The sequence below is a fragment of the Echinops telfairi genome, unplaced genomic scaffold (genome assembly GCF_000313985.2).
Source record: "Echinops telfairi isolate 266 unplaced genomic scaffold, ASM31398v2 ScPeMD7_54;HRSCAF=185, whole genome shotgun sequence".
Taxonomy (NCBI): Eukaryota; Metazoa; Chordata; class Mammalia; order Afrosoricida; family Tenrecidae; genus Echinops; species Echinops telfairi.
The window spans coordinates 210,691-222,126 of record NW_022103952.1 but is presented as its reverse complement, the minus strand read 5'-3'; the positions used below and the strand labels follow the sequence as shown (position 1 = coordinate 222,126).

Genomic DNA, 11,436 nt, shown 5'->3' with positions numbered 1-11,436 from the left:
CCCCCCCCCCACATCTGTTATCCTACTTCTACTTCAAGACACAATTTAAGCACTATTTTCTCTGCGAAGACATCCCTGATATGCCTTGGTTGCCTCGTGTGGCCCTGTGAGGTCTTTGAATTATTGATATTTAATTGTCTCCCTTTCCGGGCTAGAGATTCTAGAGGGCCAGGGCAGGCACTCATCTTCGCAGTCACCTTTGAGTGTCGAGCCAATGTCCTGGCTCCTAGGAGGCACTCAATAAACACTTTCTGGGGACACCAACGAACTTCACTTAATTTTCAGAAATATTTGTTTCCCGTTTAAAATGTGTAAACATTGACGGCCCTGTCGGTTTGCATTTAAACCCTACGGCAATTGATTCTGTGAGGTGACCATGAAATCCATTCCGCGATGTTTTCAGCACTTGTATGGCAACATTTTGGCGCGAAACGTTTAAATGGTCTTTCCTTGTCATGCCTCCACAGAAAAGTTTTATGATTATTCCAATCATATAACAAAGGAAACTGAGGCCAAAATAAATAAATAAGTAAATAAATAAATAAATAAGGCGTCAGGTAACTTACTCAAGTGACAAACTGATCATCCAATAATCCAGGATTAAGCCTCTAAATATTGAATCCAGTGCGACAGTTGCTGAGCAGTGCTCATTGACATTCATGAGTGGGGGTGTACTTTACACAACTGCAAAATCCTCAAGGACCAACGTTATTTTTGTTCATAAGAGACGTAAAAATATCTTCAAATATAAATCGGCTCTGGGTTCTAAACATGCAGCAAAAAAAATGAGGAAAAGTGAATTAGAAACTGAAACTGGACAAGAATTACGACCCCTTGGACGCCATCTTAACCTCATGTTGGTTGCCTCCCCTTTTTACGGCAATGTGCAACGTAGCTCAGTCCGTGGCTCGGAGGTGTCTGGTCGACGTGCCTGTGTCTGTGTCTCGTGTCGTTGTGTTGCTTTTCTCTCTTTTAAGGTGTAATCGGTGTTCTTTTTACACTGAAAAACATTTAACTTAAAAAAGACCTGTACGAACGAAAGAAGAACACGAACTTTTTGCAGCTTTGTGTACTTAATTTGAGAAGCTTAACTCGGAAGAGCTAAGTGCTGTCGTAGGGAAATTCCCAAACCTGCGGAGCACTCGTCCTTAAGGTAAAAGTTACGGAGGATACCTGGGCTGGTTGCTGCCCGTTCTCCCCTTCCGCAGCCCATGGCGAGCTGAGGCACCAGTGGGCTTCCCCGGAGGGTTTCCCCCGTTTCCTGGGACGGCTTCTTCCGAGGGCTTCGTGACGGCTTCAGCTGCATCTTACGCACTTGAATTTCCTTTTTTTTTGTTTGAGGGTTTTCTTGATCATGAAATTAATCCACAATAAAATGTACAAGGACGTATTTATTTTAAATATATTTAATATTTATATACTTAATATTCATATATTTTATTTAATTTATATATATGGCGTGGTCCTAGCGCTCTCAGCATTTTTAAACCCTTTAAGGAGGAACCCATGAAAAGGCTGATTCTGTACTACACCCAAATTCTAAGTAAAATCAGCACCTTGGCCTGTTTTCACAAGAAAGTCAATTAACAGCAAGGGAGTTGAGGAATGGCAAGATAACTTGAAAGGTCATGGGCTCCTGGGGGTGGAGGGGAGAACCATTGAACAACACCCCCCATCTTATTCCAAACCCCCCCCCCCCCCCTTGAACCAATCCTTGCTCCCAAGCTTCCCAGGCAGGGAACTAATTCTGGACTCTATTCTTTGGTGTTCTCCTTGGTTGCCTTCACTTCGGATAGAGTACAAATCAGAGAAATAGAAAGGGAGATTTCAGCTCTCTGGGGTCTTTAAACAACACGGTCTTTTGCAAGTCACACTAAAACCTTGCTAAAGTAGCATATGCTGGCCAGCCACTCCACCAAGTACAACAAATAAAGGGAGTGGAGGGTGGCAAGAGCTCTTCTGTGGTTGTTGCTCAGGTGCGAGTGTGGTAAGTTAATCAACATGTTTGGACAGCAGCTGCACCAGACCCTGCCCGACGTGTTTTATATGGCTTACTTCATTAAATCTCTGCCACAACCAAATGAGATAGGAATGCTTCAAGTTTAGAGATGCAGAAATGGACTCGCAGCTCCAGTGGGCATCTTGTTCGGGTCATATAACTAGTGCTTCTCAGCACCTCAAATTCAACTCAAGGTAGCTATTTTTCTGTGGAGTCCTATTTGAGTTGAAGTCTCATTCCTCTCACTTGCAGAGGCATATCTAGACGGAGATGTGCATAAGGGTATGCATCTGTAGTTGAAATAGAAATATAGATAAAAATGTCTCTACAGATGAATAGAGCTCAGTCACTAGATCTACCTTGAACTTTTGAAAATAAGCAGTAAATATTTATTGTGCTTTTTAAAATGTGCTCTTTTTTTTTCTTTTGTGAGCTTCTTTCAGCTCCTTGTTTCACTGACTAGATTTCTTCCCTTCTTTCCTCGAACTATTTTCTGTGTGGGGATAATTGCTTCTTGTACCTTGAGCAACTGACATGTCCTGAAATAACTGAAAAGACCCAAGGGACAGATTTATAGTCAGAGGCCTTAGGTGTTAAAATACCCTTGGGACTCCAATTGAGCCTGAACATTAGGGCCCTATGGAATGGATACACCTTAACATTATTCTTGGCTTTTGTTTGCTATTATTCTTAATGAATAGCAAAGGTTCCCCTAAGTGTGTGCTCAAAGCAACCTAGAGAACACTGTAAATTTATCTTATATATGTATATATATATAAAAAATCACTCTCTCTTTTCTAGCGTTGAATTAAAAGTGAAGCTCAAGTTTTCATTACTGAAGGCAACATAAGTGCATGCGTACTGGAGACTGGTTAATTAGGTATGTATAATTTTAGAATAAGGGAAGATATCTTTAAAGACATTTAGAATTGCGTATATATTAAAATGAAATTTCTTTTTCTGACTTGTGATAAGAGTGGGTTGCTATGAAAAGAAAAAAAATTACAATAGCAACAAAAGTCAGATTTCCAGTCATTTACAAAAAAAAAAAATCATAACTGCAATGGTAAAGTCAGGTAGTAGCATAGTGGATCACACATTGACTTACTAACCACAAGGTCAGAAGTGGGAACCCACCAGCTACTCCAAGGGAGAAATATGAGGCTATCTTGTCCTTTAAATATTTAAAGTCTTCGAAACCCAAGGGAGTGGGTTTCCTCCACTGAATTGCTTGGCTATGCGTCAGAATTAGCTCTGTGGCAGTGAGTTTGTTTTTTGGAAAGTCGTGTATGTTGCCCTGGAAAAGACTAGCAATTAATTACTGTTAGAGGAATCCATATACTGAAGTAGTTCAGCAGATGAGAGACTCCATCTCTGCCTCTGTGGTTAAAAAGAGAAGGGGGAATAATAAAGGAAGGCTGAGTTGAAAGTGAAGGTAAAAAACTGTATACCGATGGTGCAAGCGGAATGATGCTAGAAAATATTAGCTATGGAAGGCATGGCGCTTTATCTGGAGGTCTTTAAAACTGAAGCGAAAATAATCGTTTCTCAAGATACGGAAGCTAGTTTAATTTACTTACAGCTGTAAATGAACTATGCTTATAAGTGTGGAAGAAAGGTAGCAGATAACCAAATTAAAAACATTTACAGGTAGTTCTTCATAGACAGCTTCATTAAAGGAGATCATGACTTGGGCAAATGAACAACAGGGGTCAGAAAGTCTTTCAAAGAATGATCCCATTGAAGAAAGGGAAAGTGACTATAAAAATAAGATGACCAGACGTCCCGCTTTTGGCGGCAAAGTCCCGATTTTTAACAATTTTTCCCACGTCCTGCGACGTTTTAAAAAAGTCCCAATTTTTGGAAAGAATGCACGACAACCTGGGGTATACGGTTTTCGGCTGCCATGTGGCTATTTTGCCAGGATATGAGTTTTATCAATGGTGTCCCGCTTTTGTCCCACTTTACCAATGTTAAAATCTGGTCTCCTTATATAAAAACTGTGTTAACAAAGAACTTTTGTGAAATCAGAGTGAAAAAAACTCAACACACACCAAAAAAGGTGCAAACTATTGTTGAAGGCAAATTCAAGTGGTATACACTCCTCAAAATAGTCTTTCAATTGAAGCTTAGCATAATCAGAGTCATGAGGAAAATGCATAATTAAATCCAAATTAATTCATCACCTGATGAGTAAGTAGAATATCGTTTGGGCAAATAGGTAGCCAACTTGAAAAACTTGACATATATTTGTCCTCTTCACTTTCCACTAAGGAGAAAAGGAGAGGAATTGGGGGACTGAGACCGGGAGTCCGCGGTGCCTGCTAGGGTGTGGAAGGTGGATGTTAGTTGCCATCAGGTCAATTCTAACTCCTGGCCACCCCAAGCGGACAGATCAGAACTGCTCCGTAGGGTTTTCTGGCTGTGATATGCAGATTATCACGCTTGTCCCACCACCTTTTCAGCTAGCCGTGGAGCACTCTACCATTTATGCCAGCCAGGGGCTGCTGCCCTAAATGTTTATGGAGTCTATCTTGATGATTTTTATAACTTGCCTGTATAGTACTTTCTGCATCCATTTACAAAGAAGGGAAAGTGGGGTACTGGGTAGCCATGAGCTTAAGCACACAGTTTCTGGAGGCTGACTACTAGACCCAAGGGAATCAAAACTCAAGTGGTTTATTCACTAGGTGAACTCATTGTTCTCATGTCGATAGAAAGCCAAGAAAGAACTTAAAATAAAAGAATTGATTAATTAAATCAGATACAGAAGTTCAGTAGTTTCAAGGATAAAATGAGGTGGGGGTTAATTTTTTAATCATGAAAAATTGCCACTATAGAATTGAACATCATTCGAGATCTAGAAATCTTCCCCTCTCTCCATGAAGCCCCATTCCCAACCCCACAGTAACGGCATCTCTTGCTACAGGTTCAGTTATTTATCTCTTAACTGAAAGGCAGAATGTGTTGTGATTATTTTAAAGTGTGAGAATCTGGCATACATGACATTGAGGGAGTTTTTTATTTTCAGTGCACCCCAATTTCCGTACCACAAACTAACAATGATAGCTGCCTTATGAGGATTAAGGGAGAACACAACAATGAAGTACTTAGAATGGCACCTGTATACAAAGCGAATGAATGAATGAATGAATGAATGCTCACACTGAAGGTCTGCTATGTGCCAGACTCTTTTTGAGTTCCTGGAAAGAGAGCAGCAAAGACAGCGAGCAAGCAGCGTTGCCCTTGCTTTAATGCATTATTAAGGTGCTGTTCTTCCTGTTGGTGATGAGTCGGTTTGGTTGTTTTCAGATGGGATGAACAGGGGCACATTTCACTGAAGAGAGAAAAGAAATTACCCTTAGGTAGAAATTTAAGATTGAAGTTTTAGAAGGAATAATTTATGGAAGAAGAGATTGTCAGAGGCCAGAAGGGCATGCTAGGCAGAGTACAGGTGAAGAGGTTATTCTTGGAAAAGAGAAGGCTCACCCTCTCTCTCCCTTAGGAAGGGAAGAAGTAGAGTGTGTGAACCATACAAGTAGACTTGTCTGCGATGGAAGTTGGGCCTTGAGTGGGTGCCTATTCCCTTGGTTAAGCGTGAGATGAGTTCTTTTTCTGGAAGATAATTGGGGTTGGGATGAAAGAGTTGAAGTAATAGACTACCACTCCTGGGTGAAAGTCAAAGCCGACTTTCAAAGAACTCGAGGAGAGCTAAGACACAAAGCCACTGACAGACCATACCATTTCATAGAAGATTCATTTGATGAGATGTTTTCTTCTGAATGTTCCCTCAGCCGGCATTCACTAAATGCCGGCTGTGTTCTTGTGAAGGGAATAAGGCTAGGCAGGGCCCATCTTTGGATTTGACAGTGAGAGAGGATGGTGGTGGTGAAGGGCAGTGGATAATAAATGCAGACACATACGAGGTGAGTTCAAAAAGGTTGTGGAAAACAACGGAATTAGAGTGGAATTGTCCCACCAACTTTTTGAGGCCCCCTTGTAAGACGATGTCTCGAGATTGTACAAAGTTCTAGGGAGAAACGTAATGGGGTGATTCCAGAGCGAGTGAGAGAAGAGGAGCACATTAGGTTGTATGGGCCGAGAAGTATTTTTGAAGGGTCTGATTCTGTGAGAAGAAATATGATGGATGATTAAGTTTGCTGCGGTTGTTGTTAGACGCTGTTGAGTCCGGTACTACTAAGAGTGACAACAGAATGAAGCATTGCCCTGTCCCAAGCCGTCTTCACAATTGTTCCTGTGTTGGGGCCCATTTTTCTAGCCTCTGTGTCAATCCATCTTGTCGAGGGTTTTCCTCTTTTTCACTCCCCCTCAACTTTAACAAGCAGGAGGTCCTTTTCCAGCGACGGGTCTCTCATTATTAACACACCCAACGTAGGTAAAGTTGCTGGATGAGATGTGTGAAAATACAGTGGTGTGGTGTTCTTTAAAGAGCAGATGCCTTCAACCAGGAAGAGAGATGCAAGGCCATTGAACTAGAACAAGGTGAAGGGCGAGGAATTGGGAATGTGTGTGAGGAGACGAGGCCTGACAGGAGGTAAAACGTCTGTAGCATCTAAGAAGGAGCCTTGGTTGTGCGGTCTGGTGAGCATGGGGTCGCTAAGTGCAAGGTTGGCAGTTCAAACCCACCAGCTGCTCAGAGGTAGAAAGAGAAGGCTTTCTGCTCTCACAGAGATTTTCTGCCTCAGAAACCTTATGTAGGGTTACTATGAGTCAGAACAGACTCCCTGACAGTAGGTTTGAGGTTGTTGTTTCTTTTTCTTTTTTTCTGTTTTATTTTTAGGGGAGAGCACTGAGTGCTTCAAGAAAAGACCAGAGAGAGAGAGCTGGAAGGGAGTCGTTAAAGCATGAGATTTACCTCTTAATCATTTCCCGGGGTTAAGGCTTGATAATAAATGCCACTTTTTGTTTTAATATAAAATGGTCAGAAATCCCAGTTAATAGAAATCTTGGATGACACAAATTCCTAGAATCTGGTTGTACTATACCAGAGGTGAAAAGACGGTCACAGAATTGGCCTTTGGGGGCCAAGCTGTGCATTTAGTAGAGTATGAGACCTGGAAATAAGAACTAACAGTGTTCTCATCAGGGGTACATTTGCCAGGAGACATTTGGCACTGTGTGGAGACAGTTTTGATTGGCCTAACCTGGGGAGAGGGCTTCTACTGGCATCTAGTGTGCAAACAACGGAGCCTCTACTCTTCCCAGCCAAACAAGCAAACAAAAAATACGTGTGAGGCCTTTCTAAGCTATGAAATTTGACTCAATGGCAGGAAATTTAGAACCAGCGGAGGAATTAGAAGAAGAATGCAGTCCTTTACATGGGAAAGTAGACAGATTATCTTTGCTGTATATGATATGGTATGTGTGACCTATATGATTACATTCGAATGGCCTGTGCTCAACTGCTAGCCTAATAGTTGGTGGCTCTGACTCCCCCAGCAGGACCAGAGAAAAAAGACTGTCAAGAATATAGACCCCCTAACCCATGGAGCAGTTCTCCTTGTCACTCACTGGAGATCACTTTAATTGTCAGGAGTAATGGCGTTTTTTGTTTTGTTTTGCCTACATGTTCGGTAGATGGTTTTGCAAATGTATACATTTAAGTAACTGCTAAGCTTGACTTTTTTAATGATGTTAGTGTGGGATTTAGAAATGAATTTCTATAGCAGCATGCCAACTCTTTTACTTAAAGAAAATGAGAATAGATCACAGAGCCTTAGCAAACTGCAAATGATCACTGTGTAGGAGGAAGGAAATAAATCTCCACACTTCAGAGACTAATGTCTCCAAAGACGATACCAGTCAATGTGTTTATGAATTTACCTTACTTATTCCCTAGTTATTTTCCCTATTTCAGACATGCTCCAATTCCCTCCTTGGACATATTATATCCAATGCACTCCTTTAAATGCCAATATAAGTTAGGCAAAAATGGATCTTTTGATAATACAAGTAAGAGGCTTATCGTTCATACATGTATGGATTTATTCCAAGCCAGATATCTTTAAACATGTCTCTGAGGCCCATGAATGGCTGCACACAAGTTCCCTCAATAATACTACATTTGCCTTAGTCTCATCAGAGAGCTCTCAGAAGTAGGTTCAACCAAAACAGAGGCTTCCCAGGGCATCTGGTGGGCCGGTGACAGTTAAGGCAGAGAGGGCAGCCCAAAAGGTTAAGGACACTATTTGGAGGGTGAGGAGTCCAGAGGGTAATCTTGATAGATTTTTCTCAAAGGACACAGACCCATCAGGAGGGCTTCTTTCCTTATGAAGAAGTTTTAAGAAAATTAAAAACTGCATTGGTGAGAAAAAGCCAGCAAAGTTGTACAAAGGATTTAATTTTTTTTTTAAATTTCCATCACAATCCTGTGCTTTCTCATTCTTTGAGATGAGCAAGGGCTGTCCTATAAGAATTTCACTGGGAATCCTTAGCCCATCACCCTATAACCCTGACCTTGCTACTTCAGGGTTTTTTTTGTTCCCCAAATTCAAAGAACATGTCAAAGCAGCACATTTGGAGTCCCTTCGGAAAGCCAGAGCTGCCATTTTGACATGGTGTCAGTCGAAGAATGCAGACTTCTCTCAGGAGGGTTTCCCAAAACTCGCTGCCATCGAGTGCAGGCCGACTCATAGCAACCCTATAGGACAGGGTAGAACTGCCCCTGCGAGCTCCCAAGACTAGAACTCTATGGGAGTAGAAACAAAGGGTTAGAGGGATAGAAATACTACATTCAGAAATATATAGACCAGGATGACTAGCTTTATATTTTGATATTTTCGTTTCATAAGGGCTTCAATGATTTTATAGCAATCCTTTTTGACCCACCCTTGTATGAGACATTATATCAAATAAACGAAGATCATTTCTAAAGCTGAGCAAAAAGGTGATGGTTTTCAACTCCAAATTATGCGCCTTGCCATGGCTCATCTCCCGTGGCTGTAAAGACATCAGGAAGTAGACAGGCAACACGAGTCCTGGCAAGAAAGGTCAATGAAGGGAGGCCAAGCGAGGAACATGACCTGTTAGCACTGAGCAAAAGACAAGATCTGTGAGTTCTGGAATTTAAAAACAGAACTCAAAATGGGTTTAGCAGTAGCTATTTGAACAGAAACAAAATTTTAAAACAATAAATAAGAGGAGAGCAGGTGCTGAGAGTCGGAGTAGAAAATTCACATGAGGCAAAGACAACTCTTTCACCCTTGTTTTCCCTCCCATAAATCCATGGGGTGTGAGCAAAAGATTTTGGAGCTGCCAGGGAAGTCAATCATACAGCTGAGAACCCACTGGAACTGGCAGAAGCTACCTGTGGAGCCTGGAAAATAGAGTGATTCTTATCGCTGACACTCCAAGGAGATGCTAGCTGGTCATGCTTAAAAGCACACCTTAGAGGATGTTTTCCACTGAGAATACAATATTATAAACGTCCAAACTTTCTCACATTCTTTATTCACCCCTTTGGAACCCTGGTAGCATGGTGAGTGAAGCACTCCTACCCAAAGGTTGCCGGGCCAAAGCTGCCAGCCATTCCACAGGAGAGCGATTATGGGAATCTGTTTCCATAAAGATGAATAGCCTTGCTGAGCCCAGGCGGCAGTTCCACTCTGCCCTACAAGGTTGATATGACTTGGAGGCGACTGTAGAGCAATGGGTTTGGGTTCTGTGGTTTTATACACCCCTCAGTTGGCTCACGACAGTTCAGGATTATACTAATTTCCCCAAGCGTGGGGTAGCAGCCTGTCCCCAATTCTTCAGCCTTCCCAGTGAATTGGAGCTTGGCTTGTTATTTGCTCAGCCCAAGACGTGTCTCAAAAAGAAGCTTGCCATAAGCAGGATGTGGTAATGCTAGAACCTTAAGGTTCTCTCACTGCTTGCCGTGTGGATGGAAAAGCTTCAGAATTCTACCTGAGCATTCACCCGCGTGAGGAAAGAATTGTCAAAGAATAAAGGGAACGACACATGGTTCCTCAGGTAATGACAAGCCTCAAATAGGAGAGCACGATTTTCTTAGTTACTCTCAGAAGAGAGGTGCACCGGTCCCTATGGACCATGTATGTTAGAAAGATCTGCTAAAACTAGCTGCTTGCTCCATCAGTGGATGGACACACCTGTCCAGTACACAGTTTCATGCTCAGGCCCTGGGATAGAAGATGCAAGAGCTAAGCATCCACCAGGCTGCTAATCAAAAGGTTGTTGGGGGGAACCCAACAGGCACCGCTGCAGGAGAAAGACCTGGCAGTCTGCTCCTTCAAAGATTACAGTCATGAAAACTGTCTGGGGCTGCTCCGAGTCAAGGCTGACTCAAGGTCACCCGGCAACAACAGCATCTGCAGGAGGCCTTATATCTATGTATAACAGGGGCTTCTCAGTAACAGTGTGAGGCATGCCAGAGAATGAATTGCTGGATATGATTGTAGACAGAAGTTCTGTTTATGGATATGCTTATTAATCAAATGATAGTTGAGCAGCTGCTGCGTGTCGCATGCCCCTTGGCAAGCGCTAGTGACCTAGCGGTGCACAAGAGAGACAAACTATCGTAGCCCGCATGCAACCTCCTCCGTGCGTGGTTGCAAGAACCAGAATAAATGAAGGACAAGATAGTCCATGCAAAGAAGGGAGACAGGTAAGACTTGGATGGGGGTGGGGGTGGGGGGTTTAAGAAAGCAGTCCTGGTGATTTCAAAGAGGTAGTCAGGTCAGGACTCGGTGGGGGTGAAAAATCCATTTTAAAAAGACATTTGAACAAACATGAAGTAGGTGAACATGTGGGTGATATCATTAGTGAGGAATAGAATGTTCTGGGCAAGAAGGAAAATCGGGTACAAAGGCCCTAAGGCAGGACTGTGCCTGATGTGCTTCAGAAACAATGAGCATGTTAGTAGACTGGTGAACACTAAATGAGAAGAGCACTATTAAGTGAAAGGCTTAGATACTTCAAGGGGAACAGATCTCTGTGGACCTTCTTGACCGTAGTTAGAACTTTGACTTTTATTCTGAGAAAGGCGGAAACCTATTGATGTTGAGCAGAGGACTTAGGTTTTGGCTGTTATTGTTGTGGTTGTAGTTGTTGAATGCCCTCTGGCTATTGCATGAAGAATATATTATTGGGGGTGGGGGAGGCAGATGCTGAGGGAGGAGAGTGTTACAAAACCAAAATCAGGGTTGACGGTGACTTTGACACTGGCGGGCATGGTGACTCGTTGTATGGTAAGTGGGAAGATGTGGAATATATTTCAGACTTCAGACAGAAAGGACGTACTAGAAGCCTGAGTGCAGAGAGTAATTAACAAGGGAAAAGTTTGGCTCTAAATGTTTGACCTGGACAATGGAAAGGATAGAGTCAGAAGAACGTGCATGTACATTTTACATTAGTGGTTCTGAACAAGAAATTTTTAAAAAGGAAACATTTCAACCGCT

At 42.4% G+C, this 11,436-nt stretch overlaps 1 protein-coding gene across 1 annotated transcript in view; it reads left to right on the top strand.

Moving 5' to 3' along the window:
- The window catches only part of LOC123521748 (protein tyrosine phosphatase type IVA 1-like), an 83,772-nt gene that overhangs the window by 25,622 nt on the left and 46,714 nt on the right, over positions 1-11,436 (top strand). The gene's annotated exons all lie outside the window — the stretch shown is intronic.